A 16,453-nucleotide genomic window follows, 5' to 3' on the forward strand; every position below is an offset into this window, starting at 1 on the left:
TATACATACAGGTTTCATTTCTGACAATATACTGAGCCAGTGTTATGATGGGGCATCAGTGATGAGTGCGGTGCGAGGCGGTGTTCAGGCTTTATTGCAAAAAAGGTTGGGCAGGCATATCCCCTACATCCACTGCTATAACCACCAGCTTCACCTCTCCATCATACATGCAATTCAAAGTGAACCTTGTGCCAAAAGATTCTTTGACTTGTCAGGCTCCCTGTACTCTTTTTTCAGGCATAATTTTGTCTGTCAGAGGTTCAGTTGCCCATATCTCAAGAGGTTGTTAGAAACCTGCTGGACAAGTCATTTTGAAGTTACTAAATGTGTTGTGGAGAATGAGGAAGTCATTCTTGACATTCTTTCCAAGATTTCTGATGATGACAATGCCTCAGTTGACCTTGCAAAAGAAGCTTCTGGGCTTCTCTCTCAGCTGAAGCGATGCCATTTTTTTGAATTTGGCAAATTTCTGATTCATCTTCTTGCCATTTTGAAACCAGCCAATACCATCCTACAGTCTCACCATGTTGATTTGTGTAGTGCAGCTGAAGTACTGCAGGTATCTCTTAGTGGACTGAGAAATCTCAGAGAAAATGACAGTCAATTGCAGCAGTACTGCACTGCCATGTCTACTGATGAGCCCTCACCAAAATGTCTAAGGACTATTAATCCCTTCTATGCTGACTCTGTCATTTTATCACCTATAGGGCAAGAAGGGCAATCAGGCTCTGAATGTTCCACTGAAGCTGTAAGGCGACAGATGTTAAACATTGTTTATACAGCTGTATCAGAGATGGAAAACAGGTTCCCTATCTGTCACTCACTCGACGTTATGTCAATGTAATAACACTAGGGATCACTCTTGGGAGCCCGAAACACCTCTGGTCTTTGATAAAAGGCCAATGAAGATTGGCGAGTGGTATTTGCATGCCACTCCCCCGGACATACGGGTATAAAAGGAGCTGGTATGCAACCACTCATTCAGATTTTCTCTTCGGAGCCGAACGGTCATGCTCATTGAGCTGAATTCTCACGACTATTCATTAACCTCTGCTGGATCTGACGGCGCATTTCAGCAGCTTGTCCCTCCTCTGCACTAGTGCACTGCAGAGAATGCCCCTGGGCGCTTCGGCAGAAAAAAGAGAGTATATTTTCCTGAAAGAGTATATTTCTCTAAAAGAGCGGCACACATGGAACGTCTTTTTAAAGACGCGTCTTTTTAAAGATGTCTTTCCGATGGTGTGTTATTCCTGGTTGCGGTCGTTACCTCTCAACTTCAGACTGTCACAATCGCTGTCTTTCGTGTCTGGGCGCGACCCACACGAAGGCAGTGTTCGTGGATGGTTCATGTTCTCACTTCGAGAACATGACCATGGCAACATTGCGGTCGCGGCTTGCTTTCGTAAGAAAGCAAGCCACCCCAGCGCCTCAACACCTCGGTCCTTCTACCTACGGGTTTGAGGCCAGCACGGCTAGCACTGGGGGCAGTTTGGGAACTCCAATGGGATCGCCTCTGCCGGGTATCCCCCCGCAGACCTCCCATTCCCCAGCATGCTTGTCTGCCCTGATCGGGCTTCCGGTTGAGTCCGCTGGCTTGTCTCAAGGCGAGTTCGACCTCTTGTTCGGAGCCCGCGAAGCTGATGAGCTCTCGAGTGCAGCATCGAAGAACGGGCTTGTCCAGTCAGACGCAGAAGCCTCAGCTGGGCTCCCCCCTTCGAGGTCGATTGCCCAGTCACAGGCTGATGCAGAGATGATGGACATGCTTTCCTGGGCGGCCGCGAGCGTCGGGCTAGAGTGGAACCATCCGCTCTCCTCTGAACCCTCGTGGCTCGATGATTGGTTCCTGGGCTCACGGTGCTACTCAAAGCAGCCACGCCCCACTCCAGTGCCTTTCTTCCTGGAAGTGTATGAGGAGCTGACAAAATCGTGGGAGACACCTTGTACTGCCCGGTCCCAATTTCTCAGTTCCCCCACCCTCACTACCCTCGGTGGCGGGGTGGCCAGGGGCTATACGGTGATTCCCCCAGTGGATAAGGCGCTCACGGTGCACCTGTGCCCGCAGAGCGCTGCCACCTGGCGCGGATGCCCAAAGCTCCCGTCCAAGCCCTGTAGATTCACATCGTCTCTGACGGCCAAAGCCTACAGCGCTGCTGGACAAGCCGCCTCTGCCCTGCATGCCATGGCTCTCCTGCAGGTCCACCAAGCCAAGGCGCTAAAAGAACTGCACGAGGGTAGTTCTGCCCCAGATCTGATGCAGGAACTGCGCTAGGCGACCGACCTCGCTCTCCGAGCGATGAAGGTCACGGCACGGTCTCTCGGGCGGATGATGTCCACATTAGTGGTCCAGGAGCGCCACCTTTGGCTCAACCTGCTCAAGATGGGTGAGGCCGACACAACGCTGAACTACCCGCTGAAATGGCTGGACCTTGTCTCAGTTCCTCAGCATAAAACCTGAATGAGTGGTTGCATACCAGCTCCTTTTATACCTGTATGTCCGGGGGAGTGGCATGCAAATACCACTTGCTTAGTGTCACTACATCGACACAATGTCTCGTTCCCTCCATCAGGGAACAGAGGTTACGCAAGTAACCAGGACATTTTCCACAAAGAATTTATGGCTGATGCAAGCTCTCTCATGTTTGATGTCAAAATCCAACAAATTTCTTGTCATTCAGCTGCTTGAGCCTTTCTGTTGTCTTGCAGGGGTTGAGCTGCATAGTGAAATTCTTGTTGCCAGACCAATGCTGTCCAAAAAGCTTCCAAATGATGCTGACTGTTCGGCTGTTTGCAAACTCTTGCAGGAATACAAAGATGCATTTCCAGGCCTTCGTAAACTGTATGTGTCTGCCCTGGTCATGGGCGTTTCTACTGCTTCATATGAGAGCTCATTCTCCACTCTGGCAAGAATTTCGCTGTCCTTTTCTGCATATTGCGGTGCCGTTTTGTGGACCATTCTGCATAACGCGGCAGCTCATTTCAGCTTAGTCCTCGTTCTCCCGATGGCCAGTCTGCCCCTGATTGGCCCCACAGTGCGTCAGCCCACCGGGAAAATGCCCGGTATGCCATATTACCAATCCAGCCCTGTCTGTGAATCATCTCATTGGCTAGCATATTGTAGGTCCCCTACTGTTAAACATGTTTTATTAAGGTACTTTTAATGAACCCCTCATAATGAATGCATTCTGTCCCCTGTAGAATGCCAGAGAACCTGATGGGCTGTGTCTGCCGTGACTCGAGCTCTGCCTCTACACTGACAGTTCTTGACTGCAGAAAATAAGTATGTATAGTCAGTACATTTGCCCTTACCATATCCCACTCCCTGTTTGCATTTGAAGTTGATGAATGCCTGCAAAAGAAACAAGAACCAGATCCTTTTTATGAAATCTTGAACATGACCCACCCAAAAGCCCATTAGATCTCCATACATCACAGTTGCACGTATTAAATCGAGACACATATAAATTCATTCAGCTTAACAGCATTTAAGGCAAAACAATCCATCACATTCAAGAATCCTTCCATTTATCTCTGTGAGGGAGATCAGCCTTACACTTTTTCTAGGTATTTTACAGATAGAGAAAGGTTGCTCACGGTGAACAGGAGATTAAATGAAGTAGCAAGCCACTTCATGCACTAAAGGAAATGAGAATGGAGTAACGGTTTGATAGATAGTCAATGAAAAGTGTTCTGTGAATTAAACTGGTCACTTTTTAAAAATTTTTATTTAAGGATGGTTAGCTGTATTGGTCTTGTCTCATGTTGTATGCAGGCAGTCAGCAATGTGAGATTTGAAACCATAGAGCCATTGGATCAGTGCTCACCACATTATAAAATTTTATCTCTTGCCCCCAAGGCTCATTGTGCACAACAACAGGAGGGTTATCTGAGGATTTAAGAAAAGAAGTCTGTGGTGCAATATACTTTGTTTGAATTATGCAATCATTTTTATTTAATGAATTTGTTTTGGTTTGTCTTTTTCAGATTTAAGATTCAGTCAAGGGGGAACTTCTTAGCAGTTTTTGCCCTTCCTTTTGAGCATCTTCTGGTGATGTATTATAATGTATTGAAGCATTATTAGCTTTTAAAATATGTCCTCATTTTAATGCTAATGCTGTTTTTCCAGGGTGATCTAATTTGTATACATAAAGTGTATACGTACATTTTAGGACTTTTGGATAGACATTGTGATTTATAGACATCATCTAAAATATGAACATTAGAGACACAAAACTTTATGAATTGTGGACAACTGGTCGGGACTGACATTTCTGGAACTTTAGCAAGGGTACCGCCACAGGTGACACAGACACAATCCCATATCGGCATTGACATTTATAAGTAAATGATGGAGAAAACTTTTTTAATGGCAGATTTGTTTATGAATGAGATCCAGTTTAATAAATGTTATTATCATCAAAGTTCAACAAGTATAACATATAAGTCAAACAACATTGATATTACTGTGTATGTGTTATCACAATGTCCTAAACAGTCTTTAGAAATCACACAGAACAGAATGAAACTGTTATGTAAAATTAGGTAAATACGTTTACTGCGTTAAAGAAATGTAATGCCATTAAACATATTTAATTAATCTCATTTATTATAAATACAATAAAATCAACCTATGAATTCAATATTCTAAAAACCAGTGGATCAAAGGATTCTCAAACATTTGTCTTAAAATTGGCCATACCTACAAGTGCTTACGTTTTAGATGCTGTCAGTACATTCATATTATACATTTCGGTGTCTTTCCAAATGTACACAAATGTATATTCACTAAGCACTTTATTAGGAACACTATGGTCCTAATAAATCACTGAGATTACATTTTTTCCCCATTCAGATGGTTGATGTGGACATTAACTGAAACTCTTGACCTGTATCTGCATGATTTTATACATTGCACTACTGCCACACAATTGGCTGATTAGATAATCATATGAATAAGTAAGTGTACAGGTGTTCCTAATAAAGTGGTCAGTGAGTGTATATGCAAGAACTAAGCTTTATGTACAAATATCTACGAATACTAGAGATCACGTTGTTTTTTTCTATGCTAACTTGAAATTCTTAATTTTTAGTCAAACATTGTGACAGCCAACCACAAGATGCTTGCTTCCTTAATCTCCCTGATTGGGAGCATGTCTCCTAGCCATGGTAAGCTTGATTCAGATGATAACCCTTTACATCACGACCTAGCTTCCAAATGCTCTGTCCTTGAATGTTGCTGAATAATGTATGACATTTTGCAGTGTGAATTTTGATTCAGAGGGTTTGTTTCTAAGCTCCTTTTGCTATCTTGTTGCATGAGCTATGAAATTCCCACAGACGCTAAAACTGCGAAAGGATATACATTTTTATTTCCGGCACTGTCAAGATAACGCTCTGTTTTTGTTGCAGGAGCAGTGCGGTGGCTGCAAATGTAGAAGTGTCCTTTATCCCCTCCTGAGTCTGATGATCAACTTAGTCTCAAATCCCTCTCAAGTTATCCAGGTAAAGCAGGAAGTTGGATACATTGGGCTTTGACCCAGTTCTCAGCCAGCATATCATCAGTTTTTGTAGCCAAAGGAAAGGGGCAACTGGATAGGCAGAATGTTGCACTTCCATATGTTGCAGTCATGCCAAAATCATGCCTCAAAATGCGAAGAATTGGAGAGAACATTTTTTGGCTCTCTTTTAACACAGAAGCATGCTGTTCTGGCCAGCAGCAGGTGCCTGGGCTTGCTAAGTGATCCCCATGGAGGCATCATTACAGTGAGTTGAATGAATTTTACCAAGAGCAAATGAACTTTAAGCCAATCTCTGATGGCTGGCGCAGCTCTGACGTTTGAATTGTAGATTTCTACAAATAAATTACTGAAAAGTTTATCTTAAAGGATATGGAGTTGTTTTGGAACCCAGCTACAGGCATTTCAAGAACATCTTTACAATGAATCACAAAACACATACATGTTTAGGGGAAATTCACTAACAATAAATTATGCCCGCTGGTAGCGTTTGTTCACACATGCTGTCTGCATTGTTTAAGCATCTAATTCATTAAAGGAATTATACAAATCAGGTAATGCCACAGACCTGCCTAATAATTTAATGCTGTACACAGTGGGGGGCCTTGCATTTTAAATCTAGGCCTTCAGTGTGATTCATGCCATTAAGAAAACACAGTTTCACAATGAATAAGACACCCTATGCCTTTGGGCATCATACATTATGTCACAGCTAACTAGTAATACCAATTGACATTTTAAAAACACGTCCACACACGAAAGCCAGAATTTGAAATGACACTTAATGCTCAAGCAAGCCTAATTTTAACTGCAGCATGACTGTTTTGTGAAATGAACGTCTCCCGAACAGACATTCAAAAATCATAATTTTTCATATGAATCTACCAAGGAGGTCTTTAATACCTGGAAAAATCTATCTAATAATACTTGCGATTTAAATGTTGCTTGCAATAAATTTCGTTTCTTCAGGGTACACGGTTATGCTGTGTTCCATTCAAGTTGGATGTGGGATATTCCTACTTGATATCTCCAACCATAAATGCATTCCATTCCCCGATATTCGGAAGATGACGTTTAAGGAAACAAAACTGCAACGCTCCTGTTAGCTTAGCAGGGGTTTGACTCTCATTAGAGATGTTTCCTAGCAACCCAACTGATAAACAATGCTGCAGCGCTAGCATTTGTGCTACAGGTGTACGATTATCAAAAGAGATTATAATGTTTTATACACCTGTTTCTGCAGGCGTTTGTTAAACAAACTTTAATATCATGTAATGTGGAAACGTCCTGGTTACTTGTGTAACCTCCATTCCCTGAAGGAGGGAACGAGACATTGTGTCGATGTAGTGACACTAGGGGTCACTCTTGGGAGCCCAAAACACCTCTGGTCTTTGATAAAAGGCCAATGAAAATTGGCGAGTGGTATTTGCATGCCACTCCCCCAGACATACGGGTATAAAAGGAGCTGGTATGCAACCACTCATTCAGGTTTTATGCTGAAGAGCCGAGACAAGGTCCGGCCATTTCAGCGGGTAGTTCAGCATTGTGTCAGGAGGGACACAACGTCTCGTTCCCTCCATCAGGGAACGGAGGTTACGCAAGTAACCAGGACATTCCCTATCTGTCACTCACTCGACGTTGTGTCGATGTAGTAACACTAGGGGTCCCTATACAAAACGCCGCAACTGGCTGAACTGTGTTATGTGAACCTTCAGTGTATGATGGGCAGACGGCTGTGTGCCTCGTAGCCAGCACACCAGGCCGACACGTAACCTCCCCCAACATAGTTATGAGTGTCGAACGGCCCTTTGGGGACAAGTCGACTACCCAAAAGATAGAGACAGGCTAACCCAGTCGTGGCCTCTTTTCCCCCTCTTTTTTTCCACTCCCTAAAAAACAAGGAGACAGTGCTTCCTTTCCTCTGTGCACCAAAGCGGACAAAGAGCTGCTCAGAGATCCTAAAGCTCTGTGTGTGATCCAAATAGATGCATAAAGCATGTACCGAACACAACAACGACAGGGCTGGGTCTGTCTCCTCCTGGGGCAGCGCTCGCAGGTTCACCACCTGGTCCCTAAAAGGGGTCATGGGAACCTTGGGGACATAGCCCGGTCGGGGTCTCAAGATCACGTGAGAGTAGCCCAGACCGAACTCAAGGCACTTTTCGCTGACAGAAAATGCTTGCAGGTCTCCTACCCTCTTCATGGAAGAGAGCACAGTCAGGAGGGCAGTCTTCAAAGAGAGTGCCTTAAGCTCAGCTGACTGCAAAGGCTCAAAGGGGGCTCTCTGTAGACCCTGAAGATCTACAGAGAGGTCCCATGAGGGAACGAGGCACGGTCTGGAGGGGTTCAGCCTCCTGACACCTCTCAGGAACCTGATGATCAGGTCATGCTTCCCTAAGGACTTAATGTCCACTGTGTCATGGTGTGCTGCTATAGCAGCAATGTACACCTTCAAGGTGGAAGGGGACAGCCGCCATTCCAACCTCTCCTGCAGGAAGGAAAGCACCAATCCGAATGCACATCTCTGGGGGTCTTCCCGTCGGGAAGAACATCACTTAGCGAACAGACGCCACTTGAAGGCATACAGGCGCCTCGTAGAGGGGGCCCTAGCCTGGGTGATCGTGTCTAACACCGGTGGTAGACTGCTTAGGTCTTCCGCATCCCGTCCAGGGGCCAGACATGGAGATTCCAGAGGTCTGGTCGCAGGTGTCAGATGGTGCACCATCCCTGAGAAAGAAGGTCCTTCCTGTCGCGAGGAGCGTGAGGTCTGAGAACCATGTCTGGGTGGTCCAGTAGGGTGCTACCAGGACGACCTTCTCCTCGTCCTCCCTGACCTTGCACAGAGTCTGTGCAAGTAGGCTCATTGGGGGAAATGCATATTTGCGTAGGCCAGGAGGCCAGCTGTGTGCCAGCGCATCTATGCCTCGGTGGTGCCTCAGTCAGGGCGTATCAGAGTGGGCTGTGGGAGGATTCTTGGGAGGCGAACAGGTCTACCCGTGCCTGTCTGAATTGACTTCAAATCAGCCGGACCACCTGAGGGTGGAGTCTCCACTGTCCCCTGAGGGTAACCTGCCGTGACAGCATGTCTGCTGTAGTGTTGAGGTCGCCCAGGATGTGAGTGGCTCGCAGCGACTTGAAGTGCTGCTGACTCCAGAGGAGGAGACAGCGGGTGAGTTGTGACATACAACGAGAGCACAGACCGCCTTGGCGGTTGACATATGCTACCGTTGCCATGTTGTCTTTTCGAACTAACACGTGCTTGCCCTGGTTCAACAGCCGGAACCTCCACAGGGCGAGCAGAATTGCCAACAACTCGAGGCAGTTGATGTGCCAACGCAGCCGCGGGCCCGTCCATAAGCCGGCGGTTGCGTGCCCATTGCAAACAGTGCCCCAGCCCATTTTGGAGGCATCTGTCGTGACCACGACACACCTGGAGACCTGCTCTAGGGGAACACCTGCTCGTAGAAATGAGAGGTCGGTCCAAGGGCTGAAGAGATGGTGACAGACCAGCGTGATGACCACGCAATGTGTCCCACGGCGCCATGCCCATCTTGGGACTCGCGTCTGAAGCCAGTGCTGAAGCGGTCTCATATGCATCAACCCGAGCAGGGTGGCCACCGCTGAGTATGCCATATGCTCCAGGAACATCTGAAAGTGGAATCGCTGTTTTCTGTTTGAACGCCTTCAAACAGGCCAGCACCGACTATGCATGCTCGTTCGTGAGGCACGCTGTCAAAGAGACTGAGTCCAACTCCAAACCAAGAAAAGAGATGCTCTGAACTGGGATGAGCTTGCTCTTTTCCCAGTTGACCTGAAGCCCTAATCGGCTGAGGTGCGAGAGCACCAAGTCCCTGTGTGCACACAACATGTCCCGAGAGTGAGCTAGGATTAGCCAATCATCGAGATAGTTCAGAATGCGAATTCCCACTTCCCTTAACGGGGCAAGGGCTGCCTCTGCGACCTTCGTGAAGACGCAAGGGGACAAGGACAGGCCGAAAGGGAGTACCTTGTACTGATACGCCTGACCCTCGAATGCAAACCGCAGGAAGGGTCTCTGTCGAGGTAGAATTGAGATGTGAAAGTACGCGTCCTTAAGGTCTACCGCCGTGAACCAATCTTGATGCTGGATGCTCGCCAGAATCCATTTTTGCATCAGCATCTTGAACGGGAGTCTGTGTAAAGCCCGGCTCAGTACTCGCAGGTCCAAGATTGGTCGCAACCTACCGCCTTTTTTCGGTACGATGAAGTAGGGGCTGTAAAACCCCTTCTTCATCTTGGCAGGAGGGACAGGTTCTATCGCACCCTTCCGTAGGAGGGTAGCGATCTCCACGCGCAAGGTAGCAGCGTTCTCGTCCTTCACCAAGGTGAAGTGGATACCCCTGAACCTGGGCAGATGCCTGGCTAACTGAATCACGTAGCCAAGTCGGACGGTCCGGACCAGCCATCGCGATGGATTGGAAAGCGCAAGCCACGCATCCAAATTCTGCACAAGGGGGACCAAAGGGACAATGTCATCGGACGTACCGGCAGGTGGGGCTTCACAGCGGGGCGGAGCTCGAGGTGCCACACCATGTCGTGGCCGTGCTGAGTCTAGGGACATTGAAGCATTTACTTGGCTCCTTGTGACCACCCTCATAACAGCCTGGGACGGGGGAGGAAGAGGCCTGTCCTCGCAACCTGTGGAGACTGTCACATCAGGGGCGGATGTGTGCCACAGCTGGGTGCGCAGGGGCGGGGAGACCGCCGCCAGTGCAGTCACCGCAGGGGGACGCCCTTGGCGACGAGCAGACGGGGTGCGGGATCTTGAGCCGCGCCGGGGCAGGATATGCCGGATAGCCTCCATCTGCTGCTTCACCGTCGAGAACTGCTGGGCAAAGTTCTCAACGGTGTTGCCAAATAGGCCAGCCTGGGAGATGGGGCAGCAAGGAACCGTGTCTTGTCGGCCTCACCCATCTCGACAAGGTTGAGCCAAAGGTGTCGCTCCTGGAACATTAATGTGGACATCGTCCACCCGAGAGACCGCACCGTGACCTTCGTCGCTCGGAGAGCAAGGTCAGTCGCCGAGCGTAGTTCCTGCATCAGATCTGGGGCGGAACTACCCTCGTACAGTTCTTTTAGCGCCTTGGCTTGGTGGACCTGCAGGAGAGCCATGGCGTGCTGGGCAGAGGCGGCTTGTCCAGCAACGCTGTAGGCTTTGGCCGTCAGGGATGACGTGAACCTACAGGGCTTGGAAGGGAGCTTTGGGTGTCCGTGCCAGGTGGTGTTGCTCTGCGGGGATAGGTGCACCACGAGCGCCTTATCCACTGGGGGAATCACCGTATAGCCCCTGGCCACCCCGCCATCGAGGGTAGTGAGGGCGGGGGAACTGAGAAATCAGGACTGGGCAGTAAAAGGTGCCTCACATGATTTTGTCAGCTCCTCGTGCACTTCCGGGAAGAAAGGCACTGGAGCGGGGAGTGGCTGCTTTGAGCAGCGCCGCGAGCCCAGGAACCAATCATTGAGCCGCAAGGGTTCAGGGGAGAGCAGAGGGTTCCACTCTAGCCTGACGCTTGTGGCCGCCCGGGAAAGCATGTCCATCATCTCTGCATCAGCCTGATGCCCAATCGACCCCGAAGGGGGGAGCCCAGCTGAGGCTTCTGCGTCCAACTGGACAAGCCCGCTCTCCGATGCTGCGCTCGAGAGCTCATCAGCTTCGCGGGCTCCGAACAAGAGGTCGAACTCGCCGTGAGATGAGCCAGCGGACTCATCCGGAAGCCCGATCGGGGCAGACGAGCGTGCTGGGGAATGGGAGGTCCACGGGGGGATACCCGGTGTAGGTGATCCCATTGGAGTCCCCAAATCGCCCTCAGTACTAGCCGCGCTGGCCTCAAACCCGTAGGTAGAAGGACCGAGGCGGGGAGCCGCTGGGGTGCCATGGTCATGTTGCCATCCACGAACACTGCCTCCACGTGGGTCGCGCCCAGACATGAAAGACAGCGATCGTGACCATCTGAAATTGAGAGGTAACGACCACAACCAGGAATAACACACAATCGGAAAGGCATCTTTAAAAAGACGTGTCTTTAAAAAGACATTCCGTGTGTGCCGCTCTTTTAGAGAAATATACTCTTTCAGAAAAATATACTCTCTTTTTTCTGCTGAAGTGCCCAGGGACGTTCTCTGCAGTGCACCAGTGCAGAGGAGGGAGAAGCCGCTGAAATGTGTCGTCAGATCCAGCAGAGGTGAATGAACAGTCATGAGAATTCAGCTCAATGAGCATGACCATTCGTCTCCAAAGAGAAAATCTGAATGAGTGGTTGCATACCAGCTCCTTTTATACCCGTATGTCCGAGGGAGTGGCATGCAAATACCACTCGCCAATTTTCATTGGCCTTTTATCAAAGACCAGAGGTGTTTCGGGCTCCCAAGAGTGACCCCTAGTGTCACTACATCGACACAACGTCGAGTGAGTGACAGATAGGGAACTAACTCATTTATCGATATTAATTAATAAAGTGAATGTTTATCAATTACTTTGTATATCTCCCTGAGTGTCAACATGTTTGTGTGACATCATGCTCCTGCATCTCAGTGAAATCAGAGTTGAGAATTTCTGCGCGAGCCTACAAGTTGTAATTCTGACTTCAAGATGCATTCCATTGTACTTTTCCTTGAAGGAAGTTGTAAAATCCGACTTTCCGAGTTGAATGGAACGCAGCACTACTTTTCAAAACTTGATCCGACTCTGAATGCTCAAGCAGCCTAATTTACACTTAGAAATCTCCTGATGTTGCTATAACAATGCAACAAGCACTTACCAATTTGCTTGAAGTGAAAATCAGTCCTCCTTTCCTGTTTAATAAATTAAGCAGTCACACGGTCATGCAGAACATGTCATGTTTTTAAATCCATAAGGATCTCTTTCTCAACGGCAATATCAGCAGTGATGACAGCCAACTTGTCACCAAGATCTCGCGCTCTTCGCTTTCAAATTACGTACATCACTTAAAGTGTGATTGCATCACTCAAGGCCAGCTATAAGCCCTCAATTGGGACATATCCTAAAGATCACACCCACCAAGAACAAATAAATCTGATTGGCTGATGAATCTGACAATCTGACTTTAGTTGCCCATTCATTTGCAGTGTTGAGGGATTCTGAAGAAAGCCTGAGGGGGTGGAGCTCAGACTCATGTGCTGCTTGAGGCATGCAATTTATGAAACAGTTGTCACACTTTGCTTGTATGCATCAAGGAATAAATTCTGACTTGATAAACTTTTCGTTTTTCTCTATTTGTTTGTAGATTAATTAAGAATGGAAAGCGATTAAAAATACATAGGCAAAAAGGTGATGAAAAATGTTTATTTATTTGGCATGTTAGGCCAGCAGGGAAGGCTTTGCTGGCCCTGAGAATTCACCACTGGCTGTACACAATTACATGGCGCAATTAATTTTTCTTTTTATGAACAACTGCTGCCATGATCAATAGAAAATGTAGACAACCATCGCTCTGAAATAAAATTTTGTTTACTGCCTGCTTTCTGCAGTCTATAAAAGCATAAGGTAAATTGTGGCAGGCACATAGCACTGAGTTTTATGAATAAGGCACATTCTATAATAAGCTTAAAGGGATAGTTCACCCAAAAATGTAATTTCTCTCATCATTTACTCACCCTCATGCCATCTCAGATGTGTATGACTTTCTTTCTTCTGAAAACAAATAAAGATTTTCAGAAGAATATTTCAGCTCTGTAGGTCCAAACAATGCAAGTGAATGGGTACCAAAAAATTTAAGCTCCAAAATGCAAATAAAGACAACATTAAAGTAATCCATAAGACTCCAGTTCTTAATTATATATCTTCAGAAGCGATATAACAGGTGTGGATGAGAAACAGATCAATATTTAAGTACTTTTTTCTATAAATTCTCCTCCCTGCTCAGTAGGTGGCAATATGCACAAAGAATGCACAAAAACAAAATAAGAAGAATGTGAAATTGAAAGCGAAACTGGAGACTGATGGTAAAAAATGACTTAAATATTGACTCTTATCATATCGCTTCTGAAGACATGGATTTGACCACTGGAGTCATATGGATAACTTTTATGCTGCCTTTATGTCCTTTTGGAGCTTTACAATTTTGGTACCCATTCACTTGCATTGTGAGGACCTACAGAGCTGATATATTCTTTTAAAATCTTTGTTTATGTCTGGGATGGCATGAGGATGAGTAAATGTTAAGATAATTTTCATTTTTGGGTGAACTATTCCATTAATAGAAAGGAGACATGTTTGTGCTGAAAAGAATGACGGTGACTTAATTTAAACAGTGGCAGTAACTTAATTTAAATAATGCACTATTTAAGTGCATTTAGCGCCTGGTTAAACTGGATTGTGGGTTGTTAGTGAATGAGACTCAGGAATTTTTGCTGAAATACCATGCACTAAAGTGCCACAACTGTTTGGTTAATTCAACCCATTTGGCTTTTGCAGGTTAAAAAATTAAGCTCAGCGTTTACATTTATAGATGTTGTTAGAAGGTTAACATTTAACAACCCCAAGAGAAGTGCATGCAAGGAAGCATTTGCATAATTATTACTGTAGCAGGCCCTAGCCCAGGGGCTATTTTCTCTGACTATGTAAATTAGGCTTCAGGTTGTTTGGTTGGGTTTTGCTGCCTTAGTGCTTCATATCTCTCCAGTCAGGCTGTTTTACAATTAAGGAGAAACAACTTTGTCTTTGTTTTCCTTTATAGAGTAATCCCATTGTTTACTAACATTGCAGTGCATGCGCAGAAATTGGTGACAGAAGCCGGCAAATTGTTGTGTTAGATTTGACAGATTTGAAAGCTAGCGTTAGCTAGCTCTTCTAATTATCGCTAAAAGATAATTTAGAATAAAATTAGCCTTCAGGTTCAAAGCTAGCTAGGTTTGAGTACACTATTGCTAGTAACACAAATCATCGATTAAACGAAAGTATGACACAAAGCCATCATAAATAAAGAAATATACTTATCTATACTATTGTTATAATGATATGAGTTAATAACATACCTGTAATAAAATCTTCGCTGCAAATGTCACATTGGAAATGATCTCCTCAGGCCAGTCAACTCTGTTGATGGAATCCAATAAAACTGAAGCCCTCTATTTTTGTCATTGCGATTCTTTATAGTCAATAGTGCAGCACTATATTTCATTTAGCTTAACCATACAATTTAAAGGTAACAGCTAACTTTTTGAGGACTGCTGGTCAGCTAACTACAGGTTTGGTTTACTATTTGCGCCAGTGTGGCTCCAACCTTTTTGCCACCAGTTCCGTCTGTGACGTAGGTGGTGACATTGCCAAAGTATTGGTCTATATAATAATGGAACCTGCTGTTTACACTCTGTGGTGGAGTTCAGTGCCGTGATGTTGCTTAAGCAGCAATTTTGACAAGGTGCCACAAAATACACAGAAACAAATCCTAAATCTTTTATGAGGTAGCTTTAAAATGTTTCATCCTTCCTAATGATAGGAGCTAGTTTCAAACATGTTGTCTTGTTTTGTCTCTGGCTTCAGAGAGCTGCAAGTTTGCTCAGTGTTCTCCTTCCGCAGTCTCTTTCTGCCATGCAGGAAGTTGTGGAGAAAGAAATAGTGAAGAGACTAGTGAAGATTCTGAAGGTAGAGCCTATACTGGATTTTAGCACTGAACATAATATTTTTGCTGACTAAAATTAATCATTATGACATGATTAAATATTGACTAAATTTAAAGGACTAAAAGAAAGAATTGCATGAAAATTAACTCTGTTGTAATGGTTAAGTCTGCTTGTGTGTCTGTCATGTCAGGGAGGAGGAGAGATGAGCTCCAGATACTTCATTAAAGCCTTGACAGTGTGCACACAGGCCTGTGAGGAGCTGGTTAAGCTTGACAAGAGTGAGTTCTGAAGGGTGGGGAGGCAGAGGATTGGATTCAGATCAAGATGTCTTAAGTTCTGTGACCTTAAAGTAACTTTGTGTGTATCTGTGTGTCTCTGTGTGTTAGTGTGGCTGGGTGTGCTACACACATTTTTCGGTTACACTTTATTTTACAGCGTCCTTGTTACAGTGTAATTACACAAGTAATTACTGATTATTACTAATTTACAACATGTACCTAGGTTTAGGGTTGGGGTAAGGGTTTGGTTTGGGGTTAGTTGCTTGTAATTATGCATAATTGACTGTTATTACTACAGTCAATACATTTAATATGTGTAAGAAGGACACCGTAAAATAAAGTGTTACCCATTTTTCTCATTCAGGGCTGCACACTTTGAGAAAACTTCAGGGCAGTATTGATGAGGTGGTGGTGGGGAATACAGCTCTGTGTATGGGGCATTGAAGCCACCCAAAAATGCCCCTGAAATTAAAAATATGGGGCCAAAAATGCCCTCGTAATAAAGTCTTCTGTTATTTATTTTTAACATCTGATATACACTCAATGAGCACTTTATTAGGAACACCTGAACACCTACTGTACTTATTCATGCAATTATTTAATCAGCCAATCGTGTGGCAGCAGTACAATGCATAAAATCATGCAGATACTGGCCAGGAGCTTCAGTTAATGTTAACATCAGCAGAAGACCACCTCGGGCACTTTATTAGGACCATATTGTTCCTAATAAAGTGATCAGTGAGTGTAGTTCTTAATATTATAGTCCTAGTTATAAATACTATGGCATAAAATATGGGTTGATGTTGATTTAATTCATAGGCAAGAGGTAACAAAAACACTCAATCTTAAAAATTTGTATCTGTGAATTGGTTAAATTGACATATTTGACATTGACATATTTAACAGATGAGACAGTTATGTTTTAAATGGTTAGAAAAATAATACGCCCTCATAGAGGTAAAAAAATGCCCCTAAATTCAAATCCAGTGAGTAAATATTGACCCTAATGTAAAAGTTAATTTCTGACATTGTTTTGGAGTC

General features: G+C 45.4%; 1 pseudogene; it reads left to right on the plus strand.

Annotated features, from left to right (window-relative positions):
- Positions 1-15,856, plus strand: part of LOC127422135 (tetratricopeptide repeat protein 12-like) — a 35,179-nt pseudogene extending 19,323 nt beyond the window's left edge.
- Positions 15,857-16,453: the final 597 nt, after the last annotated feature.

The sequence above is a fragment of the Myxocyprinus asiaticus genome, chromosome 31 (assembly GCF_019703515.2).
Source record: "Myxocyprinus asiaticus isolate MX2 ecotype Aquarium Trade chromosome 31, UBuf_Myxa_2, whole genome shotgun sequence".
In the NCBI taxonomy this organism is placed as follows: domain Eukaryota; kingdom Metazoa; phylum Chordata; class Actinopteri; order Cypriniformes; family Catostomidae; genus Myxocyprinus; species Myxocyprinus asiaticus.